We start from the raw sequence: 17,072 nt of genomic DNA, 5'->3' as shown, positions 1-17,072 counted from the left end.
ATTCTGGAAATCTTAAGTTCATAGTTTGTAGGAAAACAATAATTTAAGGGAGAAATTATAACCATTTGTCATTCCAAAGATACTGCTTTCAGTAGCTACCAAAGAGCCCTTAAGTTGAAGAGAAACTAGAGAAGACATCTTTTCTTGTCACTCATTTGTGTCCCAGACACGGTAGGCTCAGGGCACTGGAGTCAATGAAATCTGCCCTCATGACCTGAGAATCGATTTAGGTGGTCCCCTTCCTCCCAGCTCTCATCCCCTGCCTCCCTGGCCTTTGCAGGTTCCTCATTCCCTCACACTCGAGCCCCACCAAGATTAGTAAGAAGGACTGAGTTGACCGGGTGCCATCATTTAGAACTGTGTGACTCTAGGTGGTCATTCTCTCCCCAGACGAAAAGTTGTAATACTCATCCCATTCAGCAGTAACAGAAAATTCAAAAAGGACTCTTCTGATATCTTGGAATTATAACTAGGCTTTGTTTACTTATCAGTGGATAACAAAAACGTGCTGTTACCACAGAGAGATGCTACATGCCTATGAGAGAGGACAGGAGTCTGCTTTTCCAGCCCCAACTTGAGAAAAGGCATTGAGGAGAGGTATTACCCTCTCCTAGATCCTGCTGGGTTCTAGAATAGCATCTGCCCACTCCGGGGTACCTCCAGATTCAAGAGTGAAAGTGTTTCCAGGAGAGTTTTGCCGGGCTGGGGAGCCCAGAAGTGCAGGTAAAGACAGGCTGGTGTCTATTCTCATGGGGAGCCGTCTGATGGCTGGTGTGCAGATGGAGCTGCCTGTTACAGCAGGATAAGAACAGATAAGCCTGTGCTTTCGCTACTCTTGCCATTTGTCAGGACAAGGATCGGAAGATTTCACATGGGTCAAGTGGGCCAAGAACCAGGCTTTCAATTTCTGTGAAGTACTCTATCCAAGAAAACTGCCTGCCAGGAAGAGAAAGACATGGGTTGCACTTCCAAGGCAGGAATTAAGGGAGGTAGTCCCAAGAGATCAGCATGGTCTCAGTAGAGCACCCTTGTCCTAGTGGGTAACACTCCCTACACACACACACACACACACACATGCACATGTGTCTGGGAGGGGGCCAGTGTTTGGGCACCTACCATGACAGAAGGAACCCAACAAATAAGGGAGACCAACCATGTACCAGCTGGCCAGGGCCATTGGCCCTTTTCCTCTGATCCTTCCTTGTCCAGCCCTGGAAAAGCCAGAAGCAAAGTGAAGAGAGAAGGTGAAATGGAAGAATGCCAAGACAGTGCTCTCTACCTTCTTCACGGCTTGTCCAGCACCACCAGAGAGACCTATATTGAGGATAAAGTAGAAAGAAGCTTTAAAATGAATGAAAAATATAAGCTCTTATTTCTGATTGAATGAAGATTTTTTTTTTCTTTCACCTGAAGAAGAAACTGCTCTTTTGCCTGAATTCATCTACAGCCAAAGATTTGGGGGTCACATCAAGATGTGACAGAAGGACAAGGACGATGACCTGGCAACAAGTGCTTGAAAGCAGTCGTAAAGTGGTTTCCTGATTGTTCATACCAAGTTCACAGTGATCGATAAACTGTGCTGCATTTCATCTTTAATTATGTAGTGAACGGCTTTTCTCTTGGTAAAGGAATTTATAGCAGAGTGAGCATGTGGGAGGATTGAATACTCACAAAATAATATGGGATGACAACTACTTCACATAACCTGGTGCTAGAAAACTCCAGCAAGGGACAGTTGCTGCTTGATTTTGACCTTGAACGACTAAGGAATCCTGACAAGGTGGAAGAGAAAGATGAAACTACTCCAGCTGGAGGCAGTGTCATGAGTAGAGCCGTGGAGACCCGTCCAGGCAAAGAGGAATGACCCAGTTAGACCCGAGTGTTATCTCCAGGAAGAGTTGTTGTCTGTGTTAAAACCAAATTCATCGTGTGGAGTCCGCATATGGTAGGATTAAATCGAATCTTAAATCTTCAGATTTGATTCTTTAAATAAAACCCACAGGACATTTTTGAGCAGCAGACTATACTATCTTATCTGTGTTTTTAGGAAAATAACTCTGGTGACAGGGTCCAGGATCCAGGATAGTTGGAGTGGAAAGGAACTGTACTTAGATTGGTCAAGAGGTAAATACAGGTGAATGAGAGACAAAATTACGTCTGCGGCTCTAGAAATGGAAGAAATTAGAGTAAGAGATAAGTTCAAGGTAGACAGAGGTGATCATGACTTTCCTGCTGAAACTTGTCTCCATGAATATATTGCTTCAGAAATCACCTCATTCCCTGGGAAATCCTAGGATCTCAAAGGGCCAGCTATGCTCCGGTGACTCCCCCAAAACTCAGTGAGGCTAATGATGAGTCACTCCACCTGTAATGCAGCCTTGGTAGTTGGGGCCACTGTTCCTTCAGGGATAATAGGGTCACCCCCCCCCAGGCAGTGCCAAGGGCAGAAACAACTGTCTCCCTCCTCCAGCCCCCAAAAGAATGGGAGAGGATCTCTACTCCAGTTCCTGGTTACCAGCTGGACAGTAGGAGGCTGCCCCACATCGTTCAACTTGCCCTGCAGTACCCTTGCAGTGATGGACAGAAAAGAGAAATTCTTGGAATGAATGTTGCTTGTGATAAGTTTTCTTTCACCTGGAGAAATTCCTGTAACTACTGCAACCAGAGAAGAGTGTGATCTCACAAGCTGTCAGTTTTCATTTCCTTTGCTCACACCCGGTTAAACTCCTTTGCTCACACCCGGTTAAACTCCTCAGTGGATATCCTTATTGAGACTGGGGAAGTTCCCTAAGTATTCTTCAGAAATTAAACTGTGACTTTATGCTGTGCCTTCTCCAAAGCTTGATTATATCAGCCTGTGTTTGGGGAATGACTGTCAGTTACCCGTGCAAAGTTTTCCTATGAGTTGTGGTGGTTAGATCAAATTGGATACAGAAGCCCAGACATCCTGAAGAGGAGAAAAATCAATGTAAATAAATGTAATTTCTAAATAAAATATGCTTTTACCTAATTGAAAAGTCATTATCAATTAGTCAAATACAATTTTAATCAGACATGAATGATTGAGGAATTCTGTATTCAGAGGAAGAACACAGGTTGGCATTTTAAAATCCTCATATCTCATACCATTAGCCTTGAAACCCTTTTACCAGGTAACTGAGGTGTGAGTTTTAATTCCCAATATCAAACCAAGAATAAAATTATTTTAATTATGGTCAGCTGGGTAAGGAACATTGATGGTCTAATTGCTAAGCAGTAATTCTGTATTCTGTCCCCGGGAGACAACACCTGAGCCAAGTACTTCAATAATTCATTAAAGCACTTCCCTGTGCATCAATTAGCAAATCATGTGCCTTGATTACTTTACTTAGGGAAAGTTACCCTTGTGAAAAAGACTTTTAGCAATCATCAAAACATGAAAAACAAAACAAAAAAAAAGCCTCTAACCTATTCTACATTTGATTTTTCATAGTTAGAATATAAAATTTCACAACAGCTCTGCTGTCTAGGGTGCAAATCCCAAGGCAATATGGGAGATATTTACAGGGGGAGCAAGCTGGGCCAAAGTTATGAAGAATTATGAGGTAGGTAGGCTTGGGGTCTCTACCTTTCTAATTTATGTTTTTGGCAGTAGTTTTTTATAAAGAATTGCTTCAATTTCCTTTAAATATCAAAACATTTCTGTTCCAGGATCACATTTTATCATCTCTATGTCCCCATGTTGCCAAACCAAATGCTTTGAATATATACAGCAGATCATAAATTGATGCTTTTTCCATGCCGTTTGTGACGTTGACAATCACAGTTACTGTGTTTGTATTGCTTTGCCCAAAATACTACCATGAAAAAAAAATTATGAAAAGGAAAGGAGGGGTACCTGGGTGGCTCAGTTCATTTAGCCGCTGCCTTTGGCTCAGGTCATGATCCCAAGGTCTTGGGATCGAGTCCTACATCAGGCTCCTTGCTCCGTGCGGAGCCTGCCTCTCTCTGCCTCTACCTGCCACTCTGCCTGCTTGTGCATGCTCTCTCGCTCTCTCTCTCTGATAAATACATATATATATGTACATATATATTATACACACACATATATATATGTACATATATATAATCATTAAAAAGGAAAAGAAAAGGAGAGGAAAAGTAAATGAATAAATACAAAAATAAGGGTCACTAGATGGAAAAGAGAAACCCCAAAGGGTATTTCCCTACATACACAGAGAAGGAATTTCAAAAATATTTGTTGAGTGGTAAATCTATGAAATATTAGAGCAAAATAAGCAAAATAAGAAAAATTAAAATAAATAAAAATTTTTTAAAAATAGGAAAAAAACAAAAACCCACACTGTCACCTGGCACCCAAAATTTGTGTCCACACTGCCAATTACAAGGAGCACTCAATGTGAAATTTAACTTTTCCTATTCTAATTCTGATAAAGGTAATTCTAAGCAGAGAATTGCTGGATGACAACTAGAAAAATAGAAATGAGGGAAGGACAATCTGCTGATTGAATAATCAAACTTGAATAGCTGAAAGCTATCTTCATTGGGGGGGAGGGGGCTTACTAACTCAAAATAACAAGAAACATATTCCCCACTTCAGTCATTTTCATTGTCAACGCTTTTCTTGAGGAGCACCTGGGTCGCTCAGTCGGCTGAGCGTCAGACTCTTGATTGCAGCTCAGATCATGATCTCAGGCTCATGAGATCAGGACTTCACGCTCAGATCATGATCTTGGGGTCATGGAATCTGGGCTTCACGCTCAGTGAAGAGTCTGCTTGAGATTCTCTCTCTCCTTCTCCCTCTGCCCCTCCCCCCGGGCCTGCACACACTCGTGCACAGGTGTTCTCTTTCTCTCTCTTTCTAAAATAAGTAAATAAATAAAAATCTTAGGAAAAAAAAAATTCTTCTTGATGCTGTAGTTTTAAATGGATCCTAAGGGCCGATGATGACACCAGAATTGAGGGCAAGGCAAACGCATCTCGGTGCATCTGTACTTTATTATTATTCTGTATCTACTGTTGCAAAGAATGCCTCCAAAACAGGAACTTGATCTAGTAGACATTTGTCAGCATGTGTTTGTGCAACATGGAAACACTCCCTATATTTGGAAATCTCAAGGTGGGGGGCAGGGAATCAGTGAGGGCAGGGGAGGCAAGCCCTGAGTTCTGCTTCCTCTCCTCCCACTTCCCATGGTGTACTGCAATCCAGTAGAGGTCAATCACATCTTTTTAAATCTTGAAAGAATGGGTCATGGGCTTAGAGACAGACAAAAATTAGTTACAGTGGCAGTGAAGTCAGGAGTCCAGCACCATGGCAGCAAGTGTCCAGGTAGACAGCATCCAGCATGCCGTGGTATGACCATGCGGGTGTGCCCAAGATGTCTGTCCTGTGTGGCTGTTCCTGTCAGGAAGCTGGGTCTGGCCACTGCTACATTCGTGTCCTCCACCTGTTTTCTATACCTGGACCATTCTGCTGAACTACCTGAGATCCTTCTAACAAAAATCTCTTAAGTTTCTTTTGCTTGCAGCCAAACTCCTCTTTTATAAGGAGAATAAAATACAATTTTTAAAAGTATAATTTTCTGGGAAGAGAGGCAGTTTTGAATACAAAGATTAGACACAACAGTTTAGAAATCACTGGCTTTTTCTCATATCTCGCTCCTCCCTACTTACAATGCTTTCTTCTGATGTATATAAATAACTCCTATAGTCACCAAAGGCTCCACTAAAAGCCTGTTTATGCATTTGAAAAATACTCTTTGCCAGCCTAATTATAATACAAAGTACTCACCAAATGTGGGATTTAGAGAAATTTAGAGGAAATCATGTTAACTCATCACCAGAAGGAATAAATCAGTGGGGGGAGGGGAGCCAGGGAAGGAGGGGAGAATACGAAATTAGATTATCCAACAAGAGAATCTGTCAAATGATGGAGGAAAACTTGACTAATTTAGAGTTTGTTTCACTCTACGTGCTAAAAAAGACCAACTGGTTTTTTGTTGTTGTTTTTTTTTTTCATTTTGAGGTAGTTACTGCAGATTTGCCTGATAATTCATAATAGAGAGAATATTACAAGTGAAGGTTGATTTTCGCTTTGACAAAAAAGTGTGAATGCCCTGATGTGGAAAGTCTGCAACACACTGCTGGTGGGAACTACCCCAAGCTCACAGGTCTGAGCTGAGACATGGCAGCCGTAGCGTGGTCGTGGCCAGAGTGATGACGCCTGATATTTTGTGAAGGATGTAAATAGTGAAGAATCAGAGTCTACTTGAAGTTGCTAACCTGATTCTCTGACAATATTAAATTTATGTTATGCCAGTGACAGCCTGGAATTCAAAGGTACTATGCCTGCAGTGTCTGGTAATCACTAGGACCTTCTGCTAAGAGCCTGGATAGCTTAAAAAATTATTCTCTTATGTTCCTAAGAGTCTTGATTAAACTATAAGCCATTGTAGTCATAGGAACATAGAGGAAGGAAGACAGTGAAGTCGGATGTGTGTGTGTGTGCGTGTGTGTGTGTGTGTGAGAGAGAGAGAGAGAGAGAGAGAAAGAGATCGGAGGTATTATTCACACTTTATTTTTGAAAAACTATCTCAGTCTAATTTTTAAGATGCTGTGCTCTGATAGATTTGCATCATTATTAAAGTCATTTGTAGACTGCAGAATTGATACACATCCAGTCCTTATAGGAGATAGAATCGATGCATCAAATGGAAGTTTTACCATGCCTAGCTAATCCTGAAAATACAATACCTGTTTAAAAATGTTGAATTACCTTTGAGGCACAGGGAATGATCTAAACATCAGAAAACTTAAAACTTCTAACCAGAGAAAAACTACTCTTCTCTATTTTGAAACAGAAAAGATAATTCTTGATATGTAGCAAAAGGTCTTTTTGGATGAGACTTGAAGAGTAAAGATTCTTTTTTTATGTGAACATTTGCAATTTTCAAGATTTTAAACAAAAGACACAATATCGACAGTCAAATTTCTGAAGACCAGCTGTCTTATCCTTTAAAGGTATTAGCCCTATTCAAGTGCCAGAAGCAAAGGCAAATGCTTCAAAATACTTTCAGATGTTTTAATATTCTCAACACTAAAAATAAACATATCCTCAATAAGCAACTAGACAAACAACCTGTAAAATAAATCTAAAGCATCAGAGCAAGTATTTCTGTTTGTTTTCTAAAAATGCCCCCATTTCTGAAGAGATGAAAGTATAGTTAATAGTGTATTTTATTCTTGGGGCGCCTGGGTGGCTCAGTAAGTTAAGCGTCTGACTCTAGATTTCTGCTCAGGTCATGATCTCAGTGTCATGAGATTGAGCCCCATGTTGGGCTCTGTGCACAGTGTGGAGCCTGCTTAAGATTTTCTCTCTCCTTCTCCCTTTGCCCCTGCCACTGGTACACTCTCTCTCTCTTAAAAAGAAAAAAAAAATGTACTTTATTCCAAAATTTTTATTCACAATTTTTAAGTACTTTCTTTTTCATCAGATGGTCATCGTATGGAAAGTCTCTACACACGGAGTTCAGATTCATCTTCAAGCTTAGCTTTAAATCCAGTGACTGAATCCATTTGAAGCCCTTATTCTCAGGCACGAAGGTTTATAAGGATTTATCCTCCCCTTCCCGAATTGCCCTGCACCATCCAGTAGTTCTCCTGTGAGGAATGCAAACCTAAAGCATTCTTTTCTATGGTCTGCCAGTCCTTCCTCTGAATCTTGATTTGTGTCCTTCGCCATCCAACCATTCACTTATCTACTTATGCAATAACATTTATTTAGGGGCTACTAAGCCCTGAATACTATTTTGGATACTTGGGACACGAAGATAATGAAAACACAGTACCTGCCCACTGGTAGCCACCCGAATAGATCAGTGAAGGCAAAAGCACGACTCACACAGAGCTGCAGAATACACGGAAACGCGGATGTCTTCAAATACACAAATATAATTGTCTCAGTGCCTGGCAAACAATATTTCTGCCCAAGCTTCAAGGAAGGACTTGCTGCTCCACCTGCAAGGAGGGCTGTAAGTTCAACTCTTGCTCTCTACAGGGATTGCCCAAGACATGCCCTCCACAGGGCAGCCCATATCCAGTGACTGACAAAACGCATAACCCTTATTCCCATGAAAGGTTGTTCTGAGACCCAATTTCCAATGTGTGTTGGAAAGCTCCCCACACCGCCAACAAGAAATTCCATACACCTGCAGGGTGTCCCAGAATTCAACTCAGTTCTGACATTATCGACCCAGAGACAACATCATCTTCCACAGGCTTAGGGCTAAGTCCTACAAGATTGTCCCCTGCCTTCCCACATCAGATGCTAAGCACAAGCCAGGTTGTGACCAGTGCTCCTGACAGACTGGCTGTGTAAATTAGAGGTTCCCATGATATCTTCTTCTTGGTCTGATTAGTTTGCCAGAGTGGCTCACAGAACTCAGAGAAACATGTCACTTAGTAGATTACTGGTTTATTACAAAAGGCTGTAACTCAGGAATAGCCAGATGGAAGAGATGCATAGGCTAAGATACGAGACAGGGCATGGAGCTTCTGTGTCCTTTTCAGGAATGCCACTATGCCCAGATCTCCATGTGTTCACCAACTCAATTCTTCCAACCCTGTCCTTTTGAGTTTTTATGGAGGCTTCATTCATAGGCATGACTGATGAAATCATTGGCCATTGGCAGTTGTTTCAACCTCCAGCCCCAGCGCTCTCTCTCCCCTCTCCAGGGGTAAGAGGTTGAGACTGGAAGTTCCAACCCTGGAAGCTGGCTCCTTTGGCAACCAGCCCCCATTCTTAGGCACCTTCTGGAAATCATCTTATTAACATAACAAAGGATACATTTATCATTCTCAACTCTCAGGAATTTCCAAAGGTTTGGGGAGCTGTGAGCCAGGAACAAGGATAAAGACCAAATATAAATTCATATTTATCTGTTATAATAAATCACAGTATCACAGCCCAACACCACACTCCCCGTGGGGTCAGCTGTCCTTCAAGCACGCATGCAGTCCAATTCTCTCTCTGTTCAATCCTGCTTCCTCCCTGTCCCTTCCGTGGCTGTTGATTCTAAGGGCACTTCCTAAAAATCATGTCAGAATCTGCTTCCTGGAGAACCCAAGTGGGCAACAATTCTTGAATGAATATTTTAAATGAACTATGACCCTTGCTTTCTTGTATTAGAACATGATCTTCAAGATTATGCTACTGGAGACTGCATTAAATAGAATAACATTGATATTAAAAATAGTGAAGACCTGGGTCTCATTGAACGCGGGGCTACATCTTTGGATTGCTGTCTTCTCAGCCGGAGCCAGGCCCACACATAAGCAACCATGTCTAAGGGACCTGCAGTTGGCATTGATCTTGGCACCACCTATTCCTGCGTGGGTGTTTTCCAGCACGGGAAAGTGGAAATAATTGCCAATGATCAGGGAAACCGGACCACCCCAAGTTATGTCGCCTTCACGGACACCGAACGATTGATCGGTGATGCTGCGAAGAACCAAGTTGCGATGAACCCCACCAACACAGTTTTTGATGCCAAACGCCTGATTGGACGGAGATTTGATGATGCTGTTGTCCAGTCTGATATGAAGCATTGGCCTTTCATGGTGGTGAATGATGCTGGCAGGCCCAAGGTCCAAGTAGAATACAAGGGAGAGACAAAAAGCTTTTATCCAGAGGAGGTGTCTTCTATGGTTTTGACGAAAATGAAGGAAATCGCAGAGGCTTATCTTGGGAAGACTGTTACCAATGCAGTTGTCACAGTACCTGCGTACTTCAATGATTCTCAGCGTCAGGCTACCAAAGATGCTGGAACTATTGCTGGTCTCAATGTGCTTCGCATCATCAATGAGCCAACTGCTGCTGCTATTGCTTATGGCCTAGACAAGAAAGTTGGAGCTGAAAGGAACGTGCTAATCTTTGACTTGGGAGGTGGCACTTTTGATGTGTCCATCCTTACTATTGAAGATGGGATCTTTGAGGTTAAGTCCACAGCTGGAGACACCCACTTAGGTGGAGAAGACTTTGACAACCGAATGGTCAACCATTTTATTGCAGAGTTCAAGCGCAAACATAAGAAAGATATCAGTGAAAACAAGAGGGCAGTTCGTCGCCTCCGTACTGCTTGTGAACGTGCTAAGCGTACACTTTCTTCCAGCACCCAGGCCAGTATCGAGATTGATTCTCTGTATGAAGGAATCGACTTCTATACCTCTATCACCCGTGCCCGGTTTGAAGAATTAAATGCTGACCTGTTCCGTGGCACCCTGGACCCTGTAGAGAAAGCCCTTCGGGATGCCAAGTTAGACAAGTCTCAGATCCACGATATTGTCCTGGTGGGTGGTTCTACCCGTATCCCCAAGATTCAGAAACTTCTCCAAGATTTCTTCAATGGAAAAGAACTGAATAAGAGCATCAACCCTGACGAGGCTGTTGCTTATGGTGCAGCTGTCCAGGCAGCCATCCTTTCTGGAGACAAATCTGAAAACGTTCAAGATTTGCTGCTGTTGGATGTCACTCCACTTTCTCTTGGCATTGAAACTGCTGGAGGAGTCATGACTGTTCTCATCAAGCGTAATACTACCATTCCTACCAAACAGACGCAGACCTTCACTACCTACTCCGACAACCAGCCTGGTGTGCTTATTCAGGTGTATGAAGGTGAGCGTGCCATGACCAAGGACAACAACCTACTTGGAAAGTTTGAACTCACAGGCATACCTCCTGCTCCTCGTGGTGTCCCTCAGATTGAGGTCACTTTCGATATTGATGCTAATGGTATCCTCAATGTCTCTGCTGTGGATAAGAGCAGGAAAAGAGAACAAGATTACCATCACTAATGACAAGGGCCGCTTGAGCAAGGAAGATATTGAGCGCATGGTCCAGGAAGCTGAGAAGTACAAAGCTGAAGATGAGAAACAGCGGGACAAGGTGTCTTCCAAGAATTCACTGGAGTCTTATGCATTCAACATGAAAGCAACTGTTGAAGATGAAAAACTTCAGGGCAAGATAAATGATGAAGACAAACAGAAGATTCTTGACAAGTGCAATGAAATCATCAACTGGCTTGATAAGAACCAGACTGCAGAGAAGGAAGAATTTGAACACCAGCAGAAAGAGTTGGAGAAAGTCTGCAACCCCATCATCACCAAGCTGTACCAGAGTGCAGGGGGCATGCCAGGAGGAATGCCTGGAGGCTTCCCTGGTGGTGGAGCTCCTCCCTCTGGTGGTGCCTCCTCTGGGCCCACCATTGAAGAGGTTGACTAAACCAACCTGAGAATAAATAGGTTGAGCATTGTTCCACACACAATATTCAAAGGACCCAAATTTGTAGCAAATTCCATGGCAGTTGTAACGTTGAGCTGCTATAGCAAAAAAAAACTGGGCATTCTTGATACTTGAATATGGAATATGTGCACAGGGAAAGGAAATAAACATTGCACTTTATAAGCACTGTATTGTTAAGTGGAAAATGCAATGTCTTAAATAAAACTGTATTTAAAATTGGCACCAAAAAAAAAAAAAAAAAAATAGTGAAGACCTACCTAAGATTTACCCTGTGCCAGGCACAGTTGCAAAGATTCTACATGTATTGTACAAATGAGTAATACTATTAATCTTTTTCAGCTTGTGAATGATGGGAATGACAGGACAGTCAATATCTTGCTCAAGGTCACACAGCTACTAAATGACTCCCAACCAGTGCAGCTCCAAACTGCCATCTCTTTACCAATACCTTATACCTTTCCTTTAATTCTCTAGCATCTTAACTAATTTTACAGCATTGTTAAAGTATGGTGGAATTACACATTAGAAGCACTTATAGATAATAAATATCACCAACATTTGTGAACCCCTACCACATGGAGCACTGCTCGAGGCTCTTTACAGCATCTAATTATTGTCATAATATTTTTGTGAATTTGGCCAGGCTTGGTTATTCCCATGTTTACCAAAAAGAAAGTGATGCATGAGCAGATGGGACTTACCCAAAGCCAGAGCTTGTGAGTAGCAGAGATATTCTCAAATCCATATTTCTGTCTCCAAGAGAAATTATCTCAAAGTTAACCTAAAAAATAATATTTATCTAAATCATGTTTAATCTATGATCTACGAATTATATGTAACCATCATTTTTAGTTGTCCCACATTGGTCTCCAAACATCCCAAAAGTGTGGAAAAGAGCCTCTGACCCCTCTGTCCATAGCACAGCTGGAGCTGTCACCATGATCTAGAACTTTCTTTCATAAGTCTGGGTTACTTGAACAGACTCGTTCTCCGGGTATTCTTTTACCCCTACTCTCCCCCCCACCCCCCCACCACCAACAGTGCACAAGAGCATTGCCCAGATGAAAGGATCATATTCTTCATTTCCAAGTCCAAATGCTATGAATGAATCACATTATACATGTGATTCTACTTTTAGGGTATTGATGAAAATTCTAGGAAATCCTAGTTCACATATAGCATACTATGTCGTAATCCACTCTTTAAAGACAAATTTAATTTTTCTAAGAGACCACTGAGGCCATTCAGTTCAGCCAGCATTGGTCTCTCCTGTGGCTAAGGTAAGAGACCGGGGAGCTTTGGTAAGGAGAGTTTTCCTTTAGGTCCCTTTTTTCATGGAGGTGGAATTACGTGAATTTGTCACCTCGGGAAATACAGGGTTATAAATTCCTCCCGACCATAAAAAAAAAAAAAAAAAAAAAAAAAAAACCTCTGCATCATTTGTACTATAACCAGAGAAGCTGTGAGGGGAGAAAACTGTGAACACAGAGCGCGCAATGCCAGCTTTTTGGCCAGGGGAGCAAACGGACAGAGAATAAGGACCCCTGCGAATCGCTCCTTGACTCGGGAAATGCACTCACTCTTTGTCTCTATTATTTGCTGCCTGACAGTTGTTCCCAGCAGTGAAAGGCGAGCTCACCCTCTGGGAATGGGTTCAAATATAAATGACTGAGATTCTTTTCAAAGGTCCACTGTGGCTGACACCCCCTCCTCCACCCCCCATCCCCTCAAGGGCACTTCATTTTCATTTTATTACTTTTTTCCCTCCAAGGGCAGGTTAAGGTCCAGGAAAAAAAAAATGCCATTATAAATGGAAGTTCTTGATTATAGGCCAAAATTTTCTGCCCTATCTCACTTCCCACTCCCTTTACTTGCATTCTGCCTCTTTCCAGCGCTGCCCTTTCTGGGGGTGCAGAATCCCAGCCCCCTGCTGTGTGCTGGAGAGCGGCTTGGGTAATGGCTGCTGTGAGACCTTCCATGAACAACCCCTAATGAACATGTACAAACCCTGCAGAGTGTTGCTTCATTGTCCATTTACTCTGCTTTCAACATGACAGCTGACAGCCTCCCGTGCAGAGGGAAAGAAAAGCTATAACCGCCAAGAGCTGTAAAATGTTTACTTTACTTTCTGTGGAAGTCAGGTTCACTCATCCCACACTCTCTTCCATGATCTGGTGTTGTGAAAATGACAGTCATTTGCCTTTCTCTGGAGAGTTAAAACAAAGAAACCACAGAGACAGCAGCCTCGCTTTTCAAAACCTCCCGAATAATAAAAATCATGGGATGCCTCACAAAAGGCATGACAAATCTCCTTGAAGTAACTCCTAATGATGCAATTCGACAGCCATTTAAAAATAATGGTTGATGCCTAATTGGGGAGAGACGTACAACAGAAAAGCTATGGCTAAAATGCTATGAAATAAGGTCTCGGTTCATTCACACTCGGCACGCTGAGCACTAAGGGCTGTGACTTTCTGCCGGTAGAGTAACGATTTCCATGGTGGGAAGACTGAGAAAGGCAGCAGCTCCACTGGGCATTGCAACAGCTGAGACTCAATACCGCACTTGAACTATATTACCTCACGTGTTCTTTACGACAACCTTGTGAAGTTGTAAGGCAGCTGTTAATATCCCCATTTCACAGAGGACAAACTGAGGCACAGAGACATTCAGTTATTTTCCAGGTCCCCACAACTCGTGAGGGGCAGGGCTAGAACTCCAACTCAAATCTGCTTTCAAACTCATGTGTTTTCCAGTCTCTGCATTGCATTTGAATGATATATCAAGTGCTGTGAGGATTTTGAGTTAAAATTAATTTTTTTCAGTGGGGCGCCTGGATGGCTCAGTCCTTTTAGCATCTGTCTTGGGCTTAGGACACAATTCCAGACTCACAGGATGGAGCCTGCATCCTGCTCCCTGCTGGGCTGGGAGTCTGCTTCTCCCTCTCCCTTTGCTCCTCCCCCTGCTCCTGCTCTCTCTCTCTTGCTCACTCTCTCTCTCAAATAAAAAAATAAAATTTTTTTTTCTAGGTTATCTTAAACCTGCTTCCTTAGACTGTCTAAAATGAGAAGGTCTCTTTTCTTTCTCAGGCAAAATGGGGACTGTGTGGGTGTTGGTGTATTAGCATCAACATCCTTTTAAATGAGAAGCTGATTTACCAAACACTATTTAAATTAAAAACATCCCAAATGTGGCAATGTTCTCACTCTAGCTACCACAGGTCATTTATGCAAGCATTTCATAGACACCTCTTTATTGCCAGTATATAACTGGATTCACCAGAGACTTAAAAACCTCTGGGAAGAGTTACAAGATGTGCACAAAAGCAAAACAAAGAAAAAATGTCCTCAACTCACTGGAAGTAAAATTTAAAGCAAAGATAAAATAAAAATAAAATTCACCTTATTCGCAACACATAAAAATCCATTGCTTTGTTTTGTTTTGTTTTAAATCAGATTTCTAGGACCCAGAGATATTAATCCAACAGGTCTCAATTAGATTCTAGAAACATTTCTGTGTGTGTGCTATTCTCATGTAGAACGCTCCCCAACCATATTTAAAAATACATTGGACTGTGGGTAGGAGGGCGTGGGGAGAAAGTGGTTTTCCAGATAAGAGTTGCAATTTGGAATTTGCAAGATGAGACAAAGTAACCCTCCATGAGTACCTTTGAATGGGAGCATTGTTAGCAGTAATATATAATTAAGCTCTGCCTTCAGAAATCATGGAGTGATAATAATTTAGTGGATAATAATTTGACTAGCTTCTGGCTTGATGTCTCTTCATTGCCTCTTACTATTTGTAGTTATAATAAAACCTCATGAATAAAAGCCATCAGTGGACTGAAGTGAACCTCTAAACTATTAAAAAATGATTTGTGAAAACAATTTGGGTTTTTTCTGACCATTTAATTAGCAAAGGGTTTGTTTTTATGTTAATTTTCAGTATACAGAAGGCAAGCAACATCATATATTACCTGTTGGAACCTAAATTTGGTTAATGTTTCCATCATTCTTGACAATAACTTAGAAATAATAACTAAAAGTTTTCAAAGTGGTCATATTTGGCTCATCAATACAGGTTTCAACCTAAGGAAAAGGTACACAGATTTATAAGCAAATATGCTTATGAAAGTAAAAATTTGCAGGGCGCCTAGGTGGTTTGGTCGGTTAAGTGTCTGCCTTCAGCTCGGGTCGTGATCCCAGGTTCCTGGGATCCAGTGCCCCATCTGGCTCCATGTTCAGCAGGGAGCCTGTTTCTCCCTCTCCCTGCTGCTCCTCCTGCTTGTGCTGTCTCTCTGACAAATAAATAAATAAAATCTTAAAAAAGAAGAAGAAAAAGAAGAAAGAAAGTAAAAATTTTGGAACAATCTTAATGTCCACAAATAGGGAAATAAATAAGTAAATTATGATATATTCAAATGATAAAATATGTTAAATCTCTTATAAAATGTCTTATAAGAGCTTAAAATAAAATGGAAAAATGCTTTTCATGAAGGGTTAATTCTTCAAAATCATCTTAAATTATCTATGGTATGACTTCCCAACTCGTTAAACAAAAAAACAAAAAGCACCTAGAAAAGAGATCAGAAAGAAATATTTTGAAGTGTTAAAAACAATTCTCTTTGAAAGGTGAGATTGTGAATCATTGGTATTCAGTTTCTATACTTCTCAGGTTTTCCTATAGTGGAAAATACGTCTTTTATAATTTTATAAATAATTTTCTTAAAAGAACATTTTGCTTTCTATTTTTTTTAATTGGGGTATAACTGACATGTAACACATTAGTTTCAGGTGTCCAATATAAATAATGATTTTATATTTATAAGTGTTGCAAAATGATCGCCACAGTAGGTGTACTTAACATCTGTTTTGTTTTCTTTTTACTGTAATATAGGCCACAGTTACAGATTTACTCCTAGATACACTAAAAAATGACGAGAAAATACTGCTTCTTTACTTTCGTTGTTTCACAAAATGGCAGATGGTTTCCCTTAGAAGGATCCAGACACAGAGAGCACCCAAACAGAAGCCAGTCTTGGTGTCACCTCATCTCATAAGGGGGATTCATTACCTCATTTTAGAAGAGGGATTCATTATCTCTCTTACCTCTATTCATTACCTCTGTTCTATTCATTAATTCAGTGACTAAACCTAGCTGTCACTCAGGGGGAGTGGGCCCATACACCAGCATGAAGGCCAGGATGCAGTGACCACTGGGAGCCTTCTTAGAGGCTCTTGACCTCCAAAGAGTGCAAGAGTGAAGTCCCCAGTGGTAATGGGGGAAAAGGCGCTGTCTTCTGACAAACAGAAAGCCTGGACAGTGACTTCCTCAACAGGTACTTCTCTATTGTGCATATAAAGGGTTACCAGTTATAAACACTTGAACTCACCCAATGTCTCTTTCAGCTGAGCCCTGGCCCCCCAGTGCCAGTGCTGGAGGAGCTGCTACCCAGGGAGGGGAGCAGCTTTGTTTCTGGTATCTTCCATTGGAATTTGGAATGCATTTATCTAGTGAAAAAAATTATAATAAATAATCAATGTGTTCCCAGGCCAATGACTGGAAGCCTACTTAACACAGACCTTAAACCTTTAAAACTTTAGAGGAACATGAACTTCAGAAAATATAATAATGCTATTTCAACATCATCAAATTTGATAATATAATTATTCTATGGGAAAATACATTTGGGGTTCTAAGCAACCGATTTACTAACAGACATTAGGAGGATAATCAGAAGTTTATTTAATCAGTCCTTCACATACATGCACGT

The 17,072-nt window shown here is 41.4% G+C and overlaps 1 protein-coding gene and 1 pseudogene across 2 annotated transcripts in view; both read left to right on the top strand.

The window, feature by feature from the left end:
* GALNTL6 (polypeptide N-acetylgalactosaminyltransferase like 6) overlaps positions 1–17,072 on the top strand; it is a 1,185,252-nt gene that overhangs the window by 1,006,657 nt on the left and 161,523 nt on the right. The window lies entirely within an intron of this gene.
* LOC116866659 lies at positions 9,323–11,542 on the top strand (annotated as a pseudogene).

The sequence above is a fragment of the Lontra canadensis genome, unplaced genomic scaffold (genome assembly GCF_010015895.1).
Source record: "Lontra canadensis isolate GAN:19392208 unplaced genomic scaffold, GSC_riverotter_1.0 scaffold10, whole genome shotgun sequence".
Lineage (NCBI taxonomy): Eukaryota > Metazoa > Chordata > Mammalia > Carnivora > Mustelidae > Lontra > Lontra canadensis.
Note: the sequence above shows the minus strand (reverse complement) of the source record. Positions and strands in the feature narration are given on the sequence as shown.